Source organism: Condylostylus longicornis, unplaced genomic scaffold (assembly GCF_029603195.1).
Source record: "Condylostylus longicornis isolate FDR11 unplaced genomic scaffold, ASM2960319v2 ptg000048l, whole genome shotgun sequence".
Classification (NCBI taxonomy): Eukaryota; Metazoa; Arthropoda; class Insecta; order Diptera; family Dolichopodidae; genus Condylostylus; species Condylostylus longicornis.
The window spans coordinates 11,267,061-11,286,431 of record NW_026578017.1 but is presented as its reverse complement, the minus strand read 5'-3'; the positions used below and the strand labels follow the sequence as shown (position 1 = coordinate 11,286,431).

Below are 19,371 nucleotides of genomic sequence, written 5' to 3'. Positions count from 1 at the left end.
TTGGGGCATTTCACACAGCAATGAGGTGAAATTAATTTTGTAATCTTCAAAAAGGAATTAATATGTTAATTCCTTATAAATTAAAACATCAAAAAATTTAATTATAATTAAAGAAAATTTATGCAAAGAAATTTTTTTTTGCGAATTTAATTGAATGTCTTAGAGCACAATAAATTAAAAACTAACGCCTTAAATAAAATTTGGAGTGAAATTTGATTTGGATCAAATTAATAATTGTTTATAAAGAAATATATTTTAGTCAATACATTTAGTCATTACCCTATAAATAAGTACAAAAGAAATTTAAACCGATTAAATTATACACTGTACCTTTCAATGTTGTAAAGCGATTACTCAAACCTGTGAATCCATTCTATAGAAACTTCACGGATATGTCTAACCTATAATTGGACGCACGACTGCCAAGGCATATATATCTTTATTATTTTTCTAAATATTTAAAATCAGCTTTTAGAGTTTTATGGCAGCTACCCGACCCCATTGCCCAAACAGGTCCAGTTGCAAGTACAGTTTGGTGTCGATTTCATTGTTCATTTTTGAATTTGTACGGATGAACGGACATGTCTAAATCAACGCAGATCAATTTCACACTGAACAAGAACATAGTATATATTTCCATACCGCAGACGACTCCTTCAAGTGGTTACAAACTCCATACCAAAATTAATTTACACTTGACTAAGGTGCAGTAACAAAACGAAAACAAAACTATAGGTCCAATATTCATATTTCATATTATGCCGTTCTATTGCATGCTTTTAGGAGGCGATCAAAAATCTCATATCTCCAATCAAAAGTAATACTAAAAAATTAATGAAACCATACGGTTAATCAATAAAGAGAGTTTATAATATTATTGTTTCCAATAAGAAGACATCTTTTCATTTCACAAAAGCAGACAGATTGGGATTAGTCAACAATTGCTTCACACAAAATTCTCCAATTTTGTACAAAAAAAATTTTTTTTACCTTTAGTTATTTTTGAAATAAAAATCAAAAATTAAATTTCTATCTGCACCCTAGAATTATCGGATAGGACCATAACCTTATTGCCCCATAATTTAAAGCAATAAAATGTCTGAAAACCCTTGATTAATTTTCATCACACTTTTTTTCATAAAAATTAAAAGATTTTTGCTCACGTACAAGCAAATGTTAACACTTTTTTTTCTTCAATTTTCTTTTTATTAAGAAGAAACTGGAGAAAAACAGACTTAACAAACATCAGCATTTTTTATAATTTCAAGTTTTTAAACAAATACACAAATAAAAAAATATATAAAACTCCATTAGTTTAATTAAATTGTTAAGGAATCATTATAAAACTCTGATGAAATCTTAATAAAAATAAAAATTATACCAACCCACATTGAATTTTCACAGTTCCAAACTGATTTATTGCCATTATTTTTATTTCATTCTTTCTTTCTTAACTGAGAAAATAAATAAAGGGAAAAACTCCCATACAAATCGAATGACTATTAATTTTATTTCAATACAATTTGTAAATTAACTTTTTCTTATTTCCACTCTTCGTACACCAGATACACCAGATTCACCATAGCTACTTTTTTTTAAAGCCTTACATTCCTTTTTTTTGTTGTTCTTGAAAGTGATTTATTGCTATTACATTAAAAGTTATTTTTAGTACTTGATTAAAGTCAACAACTAATATAATACCACAGTGAATAATGAAATCCTTTCAATAAAAAATAAACAATATCATTGAAAGGATAATAAAATATTCAATTTTATACGCTCATAGATTTTAAAAACTCTGTACATTTTATATTTATTTTAAGAACATTTTATGCTCTCAAAATGATTTGTTATTCTGTAACATATTTTTCGCGTTTTTAATTCTTCGTTGAATCCTATTTTAATAAAATGTAAAGCCAAATCGAAAAACAAATCAATGGACAAGAATTTTTACTAATTTATAATTTTTTAAATTTTTGGCTAGAACAATACAGGACCCTTTTACAAGTTGTACAGAAATACGTTTCCATCGAAAACTCAATTTGCTAAATTTGGTGCCATTATAAAATACTTTCCCTAATTATATGCAATTCATCGGTAATAAGAGGAATACTAAATATGTAATCAGAGTTACAATTTTAGAACGCCGTGATTTATGCAATCAAGGTATTTGCAAGTTCTAATATAATATAATATAAGCATTAGGTACGGTAATACTAAATCATTTTAATATCAGAAAGATTTCAGAATTTTTGTGTTAAATATAAAAAAAAATGTTTTACAAACAAAAAATTCATTATAAGCGCTTTATTTAAAATCAAATAATATACAAACAAAATCCAATTTTGCATAGAATTTCTAAATGAGCTTTACAAAAATTTCAATAAAAACAAAATTAACATTCAAACACAATAAAAATTATTTTAGCAATTTCTAATAATTGCAACTTGGAGTCAAAATTATAATAATGTAATCATTTGTATGCGTGTATGTTTATTCAAAAGAATTGTATTCTCAATATTTAACATTGAAATTCATCTAGCTAGAGTACTTTGGAGTTCAGTGTACATGTATAAGAATTTCAAACAAGAATTCAATAAAAGTATAAAAGGGTAATAAACATACATTCATATTTAGAGAAGAATCATACGTACCACATGCATATTATGCGCATAAAAAGTCATAAATGAGATTAAGCTTTTATATTGTTTTTTACGATTTATTAAAAAATTCTTGTAACTCAAAATTTTATACAGTTAATCCAAGATAAAAGTTACTTGGAGTTAAAAGGATAAACGTTGTATGAGTAAAACGAAAATCTTTGTTAGTGAAATTATATAGGTGGAAATTAGTCCTTTGAATTTTCAATAAAAATAATTCTGAATTTTTGTTAAGTAAGTTCAATTAATTTAATTAATCTTATTCTCTAACTCACTGAATTTTTATATTCTTATAAAGTGAACATTTTTACACAATTAAACATCTTTTGAAAGAATATTTACTTTCTATTAACACACACCTTACCCAAATAAAAAATTTTAATTTATAAATGTGAATTTCTTTTTTTTGGTCTAAGAGCTCCAGGTCTTATCTGTCTTTCACAGCTTAATTTCAAAATTGAAATTTTGAATAATTTCATTTTCATTTTTGCAACTTAATAAATAAATTTTGAAGACAAAAATTTACTAAATTTTAAGAACAAATCATCGACTCCAAGTTGCATAATTTTAAATCTTTTGACTCCAAATTGCAAAATTTTAAGAACAAATCTTTATACTTTGAATTAAAAGGTTTAAATCATTTAAATACAGAATTTATTATAGATGTGGCCAATTATTTTCAATGTAGCATTTTTTCTTCGTATAACAGAGTCAATGCAATAGCACATTACATTTTCAACAATTTTCGTATTATTATATAATTTTTAGTCTTTTGAATTTTTATTTTGCAATTCTGAAATTAAAGAGTAAAAAAATTTTGCAAGCTAAATAAAAATACTAGTATTTGGAATTTCTTTTAGCGAGATTCAACCGTAGGTAGAAAGCAACTATTGCCTTTTTATTGTCTGTTGCAGTTAATCAAAAATTATTATTATTTTTTTGCACTCACAGAAATATTTTTGATATTAATTTCAAAATTAAATATTTTTTCTCTATGCAAAATTAAATATATGAAAAATAATAAATTTTATTTGAAAATTTTCATTTTGATTAAATTAATTACGAATTTAATTGAAAAATTTTATTCAGTCTAAGTAAAATCTACTTTATATTATAAATTGATTTATTTGTGTTGCTTGGGAAACTGAAAATATCATCTTCAAAAGATTATTTTCGTATTTGACTAACTATAATCATTTCAATTTAAAAACGACCATCAAATTCATATCAATAAAAATTTTCTACTTAAATTCTAATTCTTAATATTAAATTTCTTCTAATTACTACTCTATTTATAATTAATTTTGATTGTGATAGAAAAATATTTTTATAAAATTGAGTATGAGTAAAAATTTTCCATAAAATCTTTGAGAACTTAAAATGTCTGGAAAAATTTAACATTTTCCCCCCATAGCATAAATAATTATTTTATGAAAACCAAATAATAATAATTATTTATTTATTTATAAAAACCTAAAAAAATATTTATCAATTTCATTATTTATTTATACACATAAATTAATGTAAAATTATTTTATATGCAAAATTTAATGAGTTAAAAAAATTTCTTAATAAAAAACTCAAAAATTTCTGAGTATACTTAATTCAGGCGTATAAAACTTAATATGTACTTAATTAATGATTACCATCTTTTATATATAGGTACATACCTACTTATATTTTATTAAAGTCAATAAAAAAAGTTATTAATGAATCTAATTTTTATTATTGTGTGGGTGTGTAGAGTCTAAGTAGGATTACTTTGTAATGTTTTTCAATGTTGAAGAAATTCTATATTTAATGTTTTAATAAAGCATGCAATCATATACAATACAAAGTAGATATAAGCACAATAAAAATAATTTTTTTTTTCCAATTTATTTTTAGTCAGATTTATTCACTTTCAATTATTTTATTATATTTTTAGTGAAATTTCTATGTCCTTTCATATGTTAGAATTGTTGTGTTTTATTTTAGATCGAATATTTTTAGAAACATATACATGAAAACTATAGAAAAGAAATTAATATTTAATTCTTACAATATAGACTGTAAATATATTGAACAAGAAAATGTATATATATATAAGGGTATATGAATACAACAAGTTATAATGAAAGTTTGAACTTTTACCTTTGCCATATAAATTAGTAAAAATAGCGTGATTAAGTAAGACATTATAGTTTATTTTGATTGACAGATTAATTTATGAATTTTCTTTCAGAAATTGGAAAACTGGTAACTATATGAAACTATTTTTAATAATATTCTATTAATCCTTTAATTCTTACAATGACATACGTGTTAAATTTATTTTATAGTCAGATATACACATAAAATATGCATACGTTGTTCAGGGGATTGAATTATTTTCGACTAACGAATATTTCAAATATAATCTCTCGGATATTGTTGAAAAAATTAAGTTTGAATTTTATCAACAAAAGTGTTTTTTGTTAAGTACTTTTACAATTAGTGTTTATATAATTAAACTATGCTATATTTTTCCACCAACGTTTATAACATAATGGGTCTTGAATATAATTCAAAATAAGTATGATTTTAAAAATTGAGTCGTTGAATCAAAAAATGTGAAACTTGATAAGCATTCCTCATGTGTTCCCTTTTTGGTGTTTTTCAAAAAAATTTTGAAAAAAAAAAATACTTATTAGTTTCACTCTGTCCGTCCGTTAACCCGTATACAAAACTTCTACACCCTTGAAGAAATTTTGAAGAATTTATTTCGGTAGAAGAAAATTTTTGCCTATCTTTAAAAAATTTTCCCTCCACTTTAAAATTTATAGACCCACAAAGACCTCAAAATGGCATTTTTTGACTATTCATTGTGACGACACTACAAACATTTTTTTAAATTCTGCAAACCAAGACAGATAGTGACTAGTTTGTTTAAAAAGCAAAATGGTCGCTAAAATTTTCTATAATTTGAAATCTGTTTTTTTCAAAATTTTGATACCGTTTTGTAGAGGCCTGAAATTTTAACACCTTTTATATATTATTAGTTTATATATATTAAAATATAATAGTTTATATATATATAGTTTATATATATTTCCTAATAAAAGGAAATTTTGTTTCTTTTAACGTAATTTTGTAGAATTTCATTTTTCGGAACCTTATAATTCCCAAACTGCAATCTCTTCCAAATTTCTAGAAATGCAGAAAGCTAACGCAAATTCCGTGTCGTCAAAAAATTTAATTATTTTTCTAACTCACCCAATTAACCTTTGAATCCGAGCATTATGTTAACGTTTCTTTTAATATTTTCCTGCCTCACCCTAAATGTATGCAATCTTTGAGATATTTAATTATAACATAATTTGATACATGAATGAAATTAATTTTAACAATGTAGTAAATTGTTTTAAAGACAGTATTTTCATAAGTTGAAGGAAAAGTGCTAGTTTTACAAACCATTGGCTTGACTCACCTTTATTTTTAAATTGTTTTCCCTAGTAATTTTATACAAGTGTAAGCAAAAGTTTCAAAAATATGTTTCTTGTTTAAATTGTAAATTTTTGGAGTACTTTAACTGCTAACTTTGAAATAATTTTAATTAAAAACATTTAAAAATCAAACACTCTGCCTAACTAACTTTAAACTACACTTTCATATAAAATCGTTAATAGTATTTGCACATCGCAACGTCATGCGTATATCTGTATGTTCTTGTAATTCATTTAAATTAACTTCGTTAGTACTATTTATATTCCGAAAAAGACGCGAAATTCAATTCATATATATTAACACAAAGTTCCAATTCCAAGGTTTCATAAATTTAAATTGTTTTTTTTTTTAAATTTTTACAAAGGTAAACCAGTAGTCATTAATTTAAACCATATTTTATACACATAATATACACTGACATAAATATAACTAATGTACACGTACACAGAATTTATAAGGTCATACAAATAAACCACCGTTCACTTTAATATTTTATTACGCATTTTGTATATTTTATTATACTCTTATGTATAACAATTAATATCATTCGTATATCAAATAATTTTTATAAAATTTTTCTTTATTTTCACTATAAAAAGCTACTGATTGACAATATCAAAGGACATCATTACTTAAATATTTTATATTTAAAAAGAACAAATATTTTTCGATTAAAACTTGTTCTAACTACCACAAAAACAATTAATACTAATATACAACAAAAATTTAACATACATAATACACGTTAAAATATTTTCTACGCGTATTGTATACGTAAATTATTCATTTTTCGTCCTTACTTTAACTTTTTTATATACGTTAAAAGTTTTATTATTTTATAATGGACGACCATTTTTATTAACTTTATTTATATATGTTATATACATATATATATTTTTATAATTGTGTGTAACCACCTGTAGATTCAAATATTGTAACCGCATATTAAAAATGTGAGGCGAAATTATTAAATTATTTATGAAAGCAAACTGACAATTTTATATCATTAAAAGTTATAATGGCGCCGCCATTCATATGCTATATAGAAAGGGTTAAAGAATTTTTCCAAAGTCATTAAATGCAATCAAAAAATATTAAAAAAGGTACAAAGTGTAGAATATTATTAAGAAAATATTAAATTATATTTTTATAATTTTATAACATTTTTATACTTAAATTATAATTGTATTAAAAGGATATATTTCGTGCTCTAAAGTACTCATTCATATGTATACTCTTAAGTAAATTTTCAAAAAGGAAAAAGAAAAAGTTTCAATAATATAGAATAAATAGAAAGAAAAAAAATTGAATGTCCTTTAATATAATTTTTTTAAGTTCGATGAACATGAAAAGGACGTGATTCCATTACAATTTATTCTTAATTATATTTCAAAGAAAAACAAAATAGAAAAATGAAACTCTTTGATTTACGAGTAACTTTCTTGCTGAAATAATTAATTTAGATGAAAGAAATAATATCACGCCAAGTATATAAGTGTTGAAGAAATTGTATAAAAATATTGATTTATATACCAACAGTTTTGTACTGAATCAATTTGTTTCAAGCTCTAAATATAATTTGGATAATTGTGGAGAATCGTGAAATAAATATTTTAAGTGAAATATTAGAATCTACTCTATTACAATCTATTTAGGGAAATTCTTCCAGCAATCAGTATGAAAGAAAAAAATATCATAACAATGTCACGACACAAAATATTTACAGCTAATAGAATGCTCACCTCCAACAAAAAATTCCTCATCTCAACAAATTTTCATAATAGTGAAATACTAACTCATTGAATACGTAATTTTAGTATTCTGCTAACCTAATCACATTGTCAATTACATTTGTATCCATTCAACGTAAAAATTTGATTTTAAGACGCAAGAACTGATGTATATTTTCGTCCTGAATTACAATGTAATTCATATAATTTTGCATATATTTAGGATGAAACGTTCAGCTCAAATTTTCATACTTATATAAAAATTAAATTATATTATCTACTTATTAATTAATTGAAGAATCACCATGTATTTATCCTCCATAGAAGTAGGAGGGTAACTATTACAAATTTTGTCATAAAAAAGTTCAACAGAGTTTGAATTTGAATTTTATCAAAGCAATGCCGGACAGAAAATTGAAATTTTTAAAAACTTTGAGAAATAATGACTAGAGAGATGAAATTTCAAAAAAATTTTGGTCTGTAAAATAAAATATTTGTCATCATACGCCAGCCGCTATAATTTAAGAGTAATTCAAATTGCCGTATAGGAGAAAATTATTTTAAAAGTCAATCAAAAATTTGTTTAAGATAACGGTCAATAATAGAAAATTCGACCATTTGACACTCTTGTTCTTGATGCAAAAAAATCATTTACATAAATTAAGTCTGTTTTAGATTTTTTGGAATTTATTCGTGGTTTTTGACATATTTTCTTTTCAAAAACTTGTTTTTTAGGAGAATACAATATCTGTGTATCATTTGTATACTAATTTTAATCATTCTATCTTGAACTGCTTAAAAATTTAAAAAACGGGTGGATAGGAAAACATTGACAAATATAATTACATTTTTTCAAAAAATTTTTTTAGAAATATGCTAAAAAATTGCATGAACAATCAATTATTAAAACAAATTTAAAAACTCAAAGTGATTTTAAACTTGTAAAACTTCAGATTTTAAAATTTACACAACTTAACACTTACATAGATTTTATATAATCTAGGTATACAAATTTGAAGCTACAGACAGTTCAACAAAATTTATGCATCAATAGATTTGAAAAATTGTTTAAGAAACATTAAGAACCTAAGGCAAAATTTCAACATGACAAAATATTCTATATGTACCTATTTACTTTTTCTACATATTAAAATTGAAAAAGGACAAATATTTAGAATACTTTGCCATTTTCTCTAAAAGTCACACAAGTATACTTCCATTTTTCTATATAAAAAATATAAAATAAAAAATATTTTTTATAATTTATTGTTTTATATTTTCTTTGAACTTCTTAAGAAAATATTTATATTGTTCTTCAATAACTTTTTAATAATAATCACATGAAAACACAAAATGAAACTCAGCAATATATCAAACCGCAAAACTTCTACACAGAAAAAAACACTTCTTATTTTATAACCAAATCAATAACTGTTAAGTTTGTTAAGTAAATCAACATGGTCCACACACATAGGAAATCAAACAAAACAAAAATAAAAAATAATAGTAAAAAAATCAATTTAAGATCCCATTTTGTTTTTGTGGTTTTTTTTTTTATTTATTTTGTCAATTTTTTCTATGGCGTTTGAGTGTAATAATAATGTTGCTATTACAATCTCACTATATTATATAATTTCCCCCAAGGACACAGTTTTGTGGTATAAACTTATTCAATATAATTTATTTTATATTCTTCCATAAAAATGATATAAAAGTTTTTTTTCTAAATTATTTTGTTATTTTGGAGTCTTCTTAAGTAGCAACAGTCATCAGCATAAGTCTATATTATATAGTATATCTAAATATATACAAAAATTAAAACATATGTTAGAAACTATAAATAATACGAGTATGTAATGAGAAATATGAACTTCTTGTTCATATTTTGGTTTAAAAAGTTTTCATTTCTTGGAAAAATTCCAAGACAAATTTCCTTTTCCTCTTTCTATCACTCTCTGTCAGTCGAATTAAAATATAATTGAGTTTATTTTTTATTGTTATTTTTAATTGTGTACACTTTATCAATTAAATAAGTTTTGTTTTCAAGTGTTTTGAATATTAATTGGTTTTATATTTTTTTTTGGAAAAACATTGAGTAAAATACATAAGGGACCTTTAAAAAACTAAAAATTGTATTCTAATTTTATTGAAATACAATCTTGCTTTTTGATGGAATTCTTAAAGTAAAAAAATTACGCAATACTAACTTTAACTTTAGGAATAATAACTGTAGCGTATCAAACTGTATAGAATACCAAATTTACGTCATATTAAATGTTTATCCAACTGATAAATTATAATTTCATCATTACAAAATAATTTATTTTTGAGTTCAACAAGTTCTGAAAAAAATGCGATATATTTTATATCACGTCTTATCGTGATTTATATCACGAAACAATACTGGCGATTATGTAATTTATGTTGGTTCTTTACCATTATTTAATGACAAAGAAGGTTATACCTTGTCATACCATAGAATTTTAAAATATCAGCTCTAATTACATGCACTATACATTGTATTTCAATTACGCAAGCTGAGTATTCTAAAATATTTTTTGAATAATCTTATTAGAAATTAGCTTTTACGATTTTTAAATTTTAGAATCTTGGAAAATGAACATTTCAGATTTCAGATATTTTTAGAATATTAAAACAAAATCCTGTATATATCAATATTAAAGCTTATTAATAACTATATTAACGCTGTATAGTTATGTATTTAAGCACTATGGCAGACTTTATTCAGTGATTTTCAATGTTTCATTGTTGCAATTTCTTCACAATTATTGTTATTTATATAGAAGCAAATCTCTATCAATAAATTAGTAATTACTAGAAATTAATGTTAATATACGCAAAATCTAAAATTTTAGAAATTAATAATGAAAAAATATACTTTGCATTATTATTTGTAGCACTTGAGCTTTGATAATTAAGCTCATATGTTTGTACATACTTATAATTCATTAAATAGAAAACAATAATAAATAATATAGCACTTTATTAGATTTAATGTCAAGACAGTTTTACAAGCACTTTTGAATTATAAACCTAAAATATTTCATATAATGGAACTGTGCACTGTATCCCATATTATCTGAATTAAAAAATATTTTTTCAAAAAACAATTTGGATTGCATTCATTTCGGGACTTTTCCAACTTACCCGTATATTCCTAACAAACTGAGGTTTAATAAAATAAAGTATAATTGGAAATAGTTGGGTCAACAGGGGTGGCTTAAATATTTTTCTATTAAAAGTAACTGCTTAAAATTTCAGTTTGTAGACTATATATTATAGATTTGTATATTACCACGTATAATGATCTATTCCATTAATTAGAATTAATTGTTAATTGTGGCAAAATTTGTAGGTTTATATTAGGATTTTTTTTCTCTTTTTTTTTGTTAATGCTATTTATTTTATTTCTCCAATTTATAATCAACGGAAACTTTTTTTAAATTATACAAAATGCTTTTTAAAACCCAAATTTTATATTTAATTGAATTTAAAAGCAATATAACACTCTCTTGAATACAAAACAACGATTTACAAAAATTATCCTTTAAAAAGTTTTAACAAAAGAAAATTGAAATTATTTAACAAATTTCAAAACTCCTTTTCATAATTTTTTATGCGACTTTTATTACACAAGTTCCATATGTATCCCGTTATATTACATTTTTCACATATTTTACGTCTATTCTTTTAATAAGTGTGTATAACAATCTAATAAATACTTAACAATAAATCAATTTCATAAAAAAAATAATAAATTTTAATTTATTTCAAAAATTTAAACGAGCGTCTATATTTTTTATTGTGCAAGCAATGAGTTTTTCGTCTATTTTATTATTTAATAAAAAAATTATCACGTCAAGAGAAAACCTTTATTCCAATAAATATATTGTGTTTTATAAATATGCTTCATTCGTAGAATAAAAAAGTTTTCATGGTCTTTTGATGTAAAAATTCAATTAAATTGTTTTAAAAGAAATTTTTTATTATAAGATGAACAAAAAAAAAAAAAATTGAAAAAAAAATTTTTAATTACTTTCCAGGAAGCCTTAAATATTTATGAACAATAATTTTTTTTTTTTTGTTATACTCGTATACGGAAAATATAATCAATATGCACCTTTTTTATAATATTTCACGTTTATTAATTATTAAAATTTTAATTGCATAATTATTAAATATTTAAATACTTGACAGGGGGGTATTCAATAATTTTTTTAGTATTTTGGTATTGCATATTCAGCAAATTTTCCTGTCAAACAGAAACAATTCAGCATCTATCGTGAAAGTGGAAACGTTTTGTAAAATACAAAATACAGAAAAATACTTATATTCTTGTGTTTTAATAGCTGAATAAAGCAAATTATCACTTGTTGCTTGTTAGTTTTATAAGTGCCAGGAAACTTTAGCGATATAGCAAGAATATTATTTTAAGATTTGAAATTATCATTCTTTAAATATTTTCAAAATTGTAGAAACTCACTGCTTCCATATTTTAAAAAATCAATTTTAAAAATTTTAACTTGTTTAAGAAAATTTTCACATTTACTGTACTATTACTGGCAGTGTTAAGATGTCAAATATTGTTCATTGATTTTATTTTATAAGAATTCTATTGCATTTTAAATGATTATATATTATCAAAATTATTATTATATAAGTCCTGACTAAAAACGTTTGCCTTAACAAAATTCATCCATAGTAAATTCAGCAATACAACTTAAGCTGCTGAATAAAACAAATGTTGCAGATTACATCGCTATTTTTTCGTTTTCAAATAATATCCAGCAACATAATTTCAGTTGCTGAATAAATGAAACATTTTTGTTTAATTTTTTTTGCTTTATTCCGGATTTGTTCAGCAATACTATATTAATTGCTGAATAAGTCAGCAATTTAGTTAGACTTTTGAATATAACTTCTTTCCCAATGTTATTGGAATTTCTATAAAGAAACACTCTTGTACCTCACTATCATGATCCAAAAATTTTCTAATGCGTAATAAATATTTGACTTAAATATTATCTAAGTGTAAAGAAAAACAAAGGATATTAATCAAAATTTCACCATATTTGACTAAAAATTATTTGCATTTTTGTTATTTTTTTTTGTAATAATCGGATGGATATATTTTTTTCCTAATGGGTGCGGTTATGTAACAATATCATAATTACATAAATATATTGCATCATCACAAACAAAAATTACTGATAAAAACCAAAAAGTACAAAAAAAAATTAAAAAAAAATACAATATAAATTTTCTTTCAAAAACAAAAAATTTGTTTTTTATTTCAGAAATGAAATTGTATGGAATTTTTATTTTCATTTTTACAACAAAAAGAAAATTTTTTTTTAATGAAAATTTCTCAAATTTCCAAAGTATATGCGCTTACTTCTTACATAATGCATATATGTAAGCAAGAATGTGTGTATGTATGTATTGTAAATGTTTAAATAATTCATTCTACATTGCTATAGGATTATGTACACTTACTACATACATTAAAATGCCAAAAAAAAAGTAATGTAAAACACGAGAAGAAAAAATTATCAAAGTATGGAAAAAGAAAATTAACTTTTCAAAGATTTATGGAAGCATATGTAAATTTGCATATAAGCATGCATGTGTAGTAGACATTTAAATATGTATATATATATAAATATTTAACATAATTCTATTCTATTTACCAAACCTATTTATATTTTGCACCCCTACATAACTACAAAACAAATCGATTTTTTGGATCAAATTACTTGATGGCAATTTTAACATGCGTTATTCAGGATATTTTCCGTAGCAAAAGCAAAGCGACATTTATAGTCTACCTTTTTCATTGCTAAATTTCAATATGTCTGTTATAATTTTTTTAATGTAATTAGATCAGTTCTTAATATTTCAATGAATAAATTAAATATTAAGAAATAAGAAATTTCGTTTGATTTCAATGTGATCCTTAATTATTATAAAAATTTTCAAATGTCCTAAACCAAAATAAATAGAATTCATGCAGATATATAAAACTGAAAAAATATTCAAATTTCACTTTCATATTTACACTTCGGAAACTCAAACAGTTTGGATATAGTCCTGAAACAAAAACTTGATGAAATAAGAGTTACAAGAGTTACAGAGAAGAACTTCATTCGATTAAGGACATTATTTTAAGACATTAGAAAATTAAGTCAGTCTCCTAATTTCATAAGGTAATTCCTTTAGAGTGTTTGGGGTCCTTTTTCACATTTCATTTAATTTTATCTCTTATGATTACTTAATTTAATATATCCTCAATCGAATTGAATATAATTTTTAGTAGTAAATTTCTCTAATTACAAATCTCCTTATACATCTTCGAGCGCGTTACATATTTAGCAGATGTAAGTAAAGGTTAAGCATCACAGTTGATTTTTGGGAATTTCAAACTTATTCGAATTAGGGATGAAGAGGGTAAAATCCGACGGCACACAACAAGTCTAAGTGGGCTAAGTATACCCTTCGGGCCTCGTTCAATTAACCTAACCAAATCTAACTTTCTCTATATTATACCTCTCTCTATATTATAAAATTACCACCCCTGAAAATATTTTCCATTTACAATGCAATATCATAAATTTCTTCATTGAAAGCAAGTATATTGCTAAAAATTTGCCAAATTGCATTTTTAGTAAAAAAATTATATTTCAATAACATTAACAATTTATCAACTGTAAAATTTTTTCGTTTACAAACTTTCATGTACCTTCTTAAACTTCTTAAAACTTGTTAATTAAAATTTTAGTAACTGATATCGTAACTAAAATAATTACAAATATCTACTTTTTCTACATAAATACAAAAAAAAACTGCCGCAAAATATTTTCACCAGTATGATATGGCAAAAATAAAACTCAAATGAAATTTTTTCCAAGGCATATTGTATTACAACATTATTTTTAACTCCTTGATACTTTATTGTCTTCATCTTTTTTTTTCCTCCTCCTTCTCTCTAATTTTTTTTTTTTCGTTTGCCCCATACTACTTTGTTGCTGCAAGGATGGTTTTGTGTATTTATATAATAACATTAAAAATTTTCTATACTTAAAAATTTATTTTTTAAACAATTTTTTAGACACAAGTTCCATTATTATACAAAGTATGCACATAATAGTAACATATATATTTGTAAGAGCAAATAAGATCCGAAAACAAACTATACTTCAATTTTCAATGAAAATGGAATTAATATGGTTTTTGTAAATTTCCTATGAACTCCCCATAAATGCAATATTCTGCAACCATAGTTCTATGGTAAAGTTTTGTTTAAATGGTGAGATGACATTTATATTCTGTCGATAGTATTATTTAAATTCGAACTACTTCTTAAGATTTTTTCGAAATTAAAGTTTTTTTAAGCAAAATTAAATTTAAACCTAAATTTATAATTTTTTTATAAAATTAAAGTCAGACACCAATGAGTATACATCCAGATGTAGCGTCGATTTCCTATAGTGTGAATCTCAAATATTTAAAAATTGCAAACATTTTCAATCATTTTTAATTAAAATTCTCAATTGCTACAAAATTGTTTAAAATGGAATAGTTTGATTTTAATTTTCAACTACATATACATAAGTAAAATGTTTTTATATTTTTATTTTAAAGAAAAAATATATACAAAGAGTAAAATCCGATATACATATGTATATGTATGTGTATTATTATTTAAAAAAAAAAAACAAAAAACAACAAAAACAAACTCAAGAAATAAAAAAGCAACAAGAAGAAAACCATACATGAAAAAAAAGGATTCTTTTCAATTTCACAAGAATCCTTATATGTGCCTATAGCTCTAGTAAAATTGTCGTCATTTTCAGAGTTAAGTTTACAAAATTTATTTTTGGTTTTCGTTTCTTACATACATGAAATTCAAAAAAGAAAAATAAAAAAAAATTGTATAGAATGAATGAAAAAGTGATTTTTTTTTTTTGCACTTTTTCTTTGTTTTTTATTTTTATTTATTTTTGGAACAAAAAATTATTTTCTTTTTTTTTTCAACAGAAAATATTTACATAATAGTTTACATACAAAAATATCATGTCAATATTTTTTATATTATCGGGTATGTGTGTGTGTTTTAAATGCGAGAACAAAAATGATATTATGATATTCAACAATTTCATAATATTTTTGACATTTTCTATATATGTATGTGTGTAACTATGTATAAAACTTTTATATTTAAAAATATACAAAAATTTTTTTACGATTTTTGAGAATTTCTTCTTTTCTGTTTCCCTTAAAGAACAACACATTGTACATTATGTAAAATGTAAAAGAAAATCAGAATTTCCAAGAAAAATTTAATAACGTTGAATTTTAAAGCCTTGTTTTTCATATCAAATGCAAAAAATTAAAACATTTCTCATAATTATTTCTTAATAATTACAATTTTTTTTGTTGTTATCCTTAAGCAATCAGCTTAATTCCAGGGCATATTAATACATTTTAAGTTTATTATTGGAAACTAAATATTTTCAACCCTGTTTTGTATGCTGCCAAAAACTAATTCTAGTAAGAGGATGAATGATTTTTAACACATTTAATTAATTTCAAGATTAAGGTCAAAAATTCTATACTAAAATGTTTCTCTTATTTAAGAATTTCAAATGCATTACGATTCCGAAAACTTCATTTTCGAACAAAGTACGTTATGTGTTACTCAATGCTGTTAATTTTTTCAATTAAAATTTTCAATTATTTAATTTTTATTTCAAATATAAAAACTAAATTTTACTTACCGTTTTAGCATTAGCAATTTTTTTTTTTTTAATTTCAATTGCCGATAATCCTTACAGGTTTTCTATTTCAAAAGTTTTTTTTTTTTTGTCAAAATTTATTGAATCCCAGGAGTGTTTCAAAAATTTTTTATATTTTCTTTTCAATAAAAATTTATAAAAAAAAAATAATTAATCCTTAATGTTTTTTAAAATTGAAATTATAAAAAAAAATTTCGTATAAAATACAAAAAAAACAATATGAAATCGGAAACGCAAATAAACCTCAACGGAAATGTCTTTTTTTTTCTGAATTTACTTAAAGTAAATTTTTTTTATATAAAAATTATTTTTCTTTTATATAACAAAATTTTATTTTTATACAATGTGGTTGCGAGAAATAAAGAATTTTGTAAAACCTTTACACCGTTTTTTTTTCTCTGTGTTTTTGTGTAGAAACAAATTTACCGTACACAACCAAATAAATACCGAATTAAATAGAAATTTATTTAAATAGTGCGTATATTTTTCTAGTACATTTTTAGAAAAGATAGTTTCAAGTTAGAAAATATTCAGGAGGATAAAGAATTTGCTATGTAGGTAGTTTGCACTCTGGGTTGAATTTCTAGGTTTTATTTTTCTTGTTCTCCGCAGTTTTATTTTAAATGCGTGCGAAAGGATAATAGATTTAAATTTTATTTTAATCCGTATAAAAAATTATAGAAATAAGGTCTGTGTATTTAGGATTTAAGAAAACAAATATGATTTTAGAATAGCTAAGTAAAGGAAAAATTCAGATTAAAATTTAAAAGATTTCAAAAGGACGACGGAAAAATGATTTTAAAATTTTTCTTACAGCTTTAAATTACAAAAAATATTTTCCTCTCTTTTTTCTTCTTTTGTTTTATTTATTAACAAATGGGAAAAGGAAATTAACGGTGAAATATATTCTCCGGGGTAGTAATTAGGGTGTAAGGGAAAAAATGTTTTTGTTTTTATGATTAATGTCCTTCTCAAAATAACATAATTGATGTGACAAAATTTGAAAATAAAATGAAAACTAAATTTTCACTTTATTTTTTATTCTTATTTTTTTAATTTTTTTTTTCACCACAAAAACTATTTACGATTGTGAATCGATTTTTTTTTCTTTTTCCACAATAATTAATTTTTCTTCATTTCTTTTTCCATCTTCTTTTATTTTACATATGGAAATTTTTTTTTTTTAATTAATTTTCAACACAAAAATTTTTTAAGTGTCCCCCAAAAAAAAAAAAAATTATTAATGTTTTTATTATTTTTCTGTTTGTTTTCCTTTTTGTATTTTTATTTTGGGTAAATGTTCCCCCAGTTAGAAAAAAAAGAAACCAATTTTCCAAACTGGGTTTGTTTTTTTTTCTTTCGCGAAGAAAAAATAACAAACCGAACCGATGAACTCGGACCGAATGAACAAATTTCTAATAATAAAAGGACTTTTATTCAAATTGAATATGAAAAAAAAAACGAAGAAAAAAATAAGGATAATTATGGCGATAAAATAAAAAATGAAAAAAAAAGCTTTTTGTTGTAACGAACGAATAAAACAACAACAATAGTTGGAAAGCTTTTAATTTTCTACATTTATTTTTCTTCTCATGTACCCTTTTTCTTTAGGGAAATTTTTCATTCAGTTTCGTTTTGTTAACCGCCACCCCTTCCTCCAATCTAACATGTAAAGTAATGGGAATGGAGATCATGATATCTGGTTATATAAGCGCAGAAGAAAAATAAAAACAAAAACAATGATGGGGTCATGACATCATGATGAGATGAGAAGCCATCATGTTTTTTCTTTTCTTTTGTATTCAAAATTTACTGTTTTATTTTTTCTTATTATTATTTTGTTTTTTTTTTTTTCATTTTTCTCTAAAACAAATTACTGAAAAATTAATACACAATTTTTTTTTTTGCATGTATTTGCAAATGTATAAAAAAAGAGACAATAAAAAAGAACATACTATATTCGAAAAGCTTAAAATAAATTTCCATATATACAATGAAATTGTTTGTATGCGAGAATCGATATGCGTGCGCAATATGTCTATGTATTAGAAAATATAAAAGAGAAAAAAAAATCGACGCAGAATACGAAATAATTATTGAACCGTCTGTATAATATGTGGAACTGAAAGCTTATGTATTATTAGTCTAAACTCAATAATTTAAAAATCTCATATACGAAAATACTTTAATAATTCTAAGGTTTAGTTACTAGTAGCAAAGAGTTCAAGACAAGTGAATCGATTCTTTCATTGCATATAATGCCTTGTGAAAACTTTTTGTATTTTTGAACTTATTTAGAATGAATTACAAGCAGACAGGTTTAATACTATACGCAATTTCGGTCATTTAAATTCTTCAAAAAACTCTGCAACTAATCACAAAACCTAAAAAATTCTTAAATTAGAATAAGAAAAACATTCAAATTTGTGATTTGACCTGCAAGCATTTTTGACGAAAAAACAGATGCGAGAAAAATTTTTAAAACTAAAGAAAGTATCGAGAAATTTTCAAGAACTTAAACATTTTCATAAATACTAAAACACTCAAGATCAACTTAATGTTAAATAAAACCCAAAAATGCGTTATTATTTACTGTAACGCGACAATAGTACCAGGAGATATAATATGCTTCAAGTTGATATATGATGATTATTTTAGAATTTATTTCCGATCGGTGTAACATTATTTGCCGACTAGTTT

The 19,371-nt window shown here is 23.4% G+C and overlaps 1 protein-coding gene across 6 annotated transcripts in view; it reads right to left on the bottom strand.

The window, feature by feature from the left end:
- Window positions 1–18,062, bottom strand: part of LOC129610761 (trichohyalin) — a 73,867-nt gene extending 55,805 nt beyond the window's left edge. Inside the window, exons 1-2 of one of the 6 annotated variants that reach the window (XM_055523462.1) lie at window positions 17,702–18,062; window positions 16,654–16,789 (exon numbers count right to left, since the gene is read on the bottom strand). The gene's annotated coding sequence lies outside the window, so the exon portion shown is untranslated. The other 5 variants (XM_055523461.1, XM_055523457.1, XM_055523460.1 and 2 more) reach the window with 5 other exon arrangements.
- Between the last annotated feature and the right edge of the window lie 1,309 nt (window positions 18,063–19,371).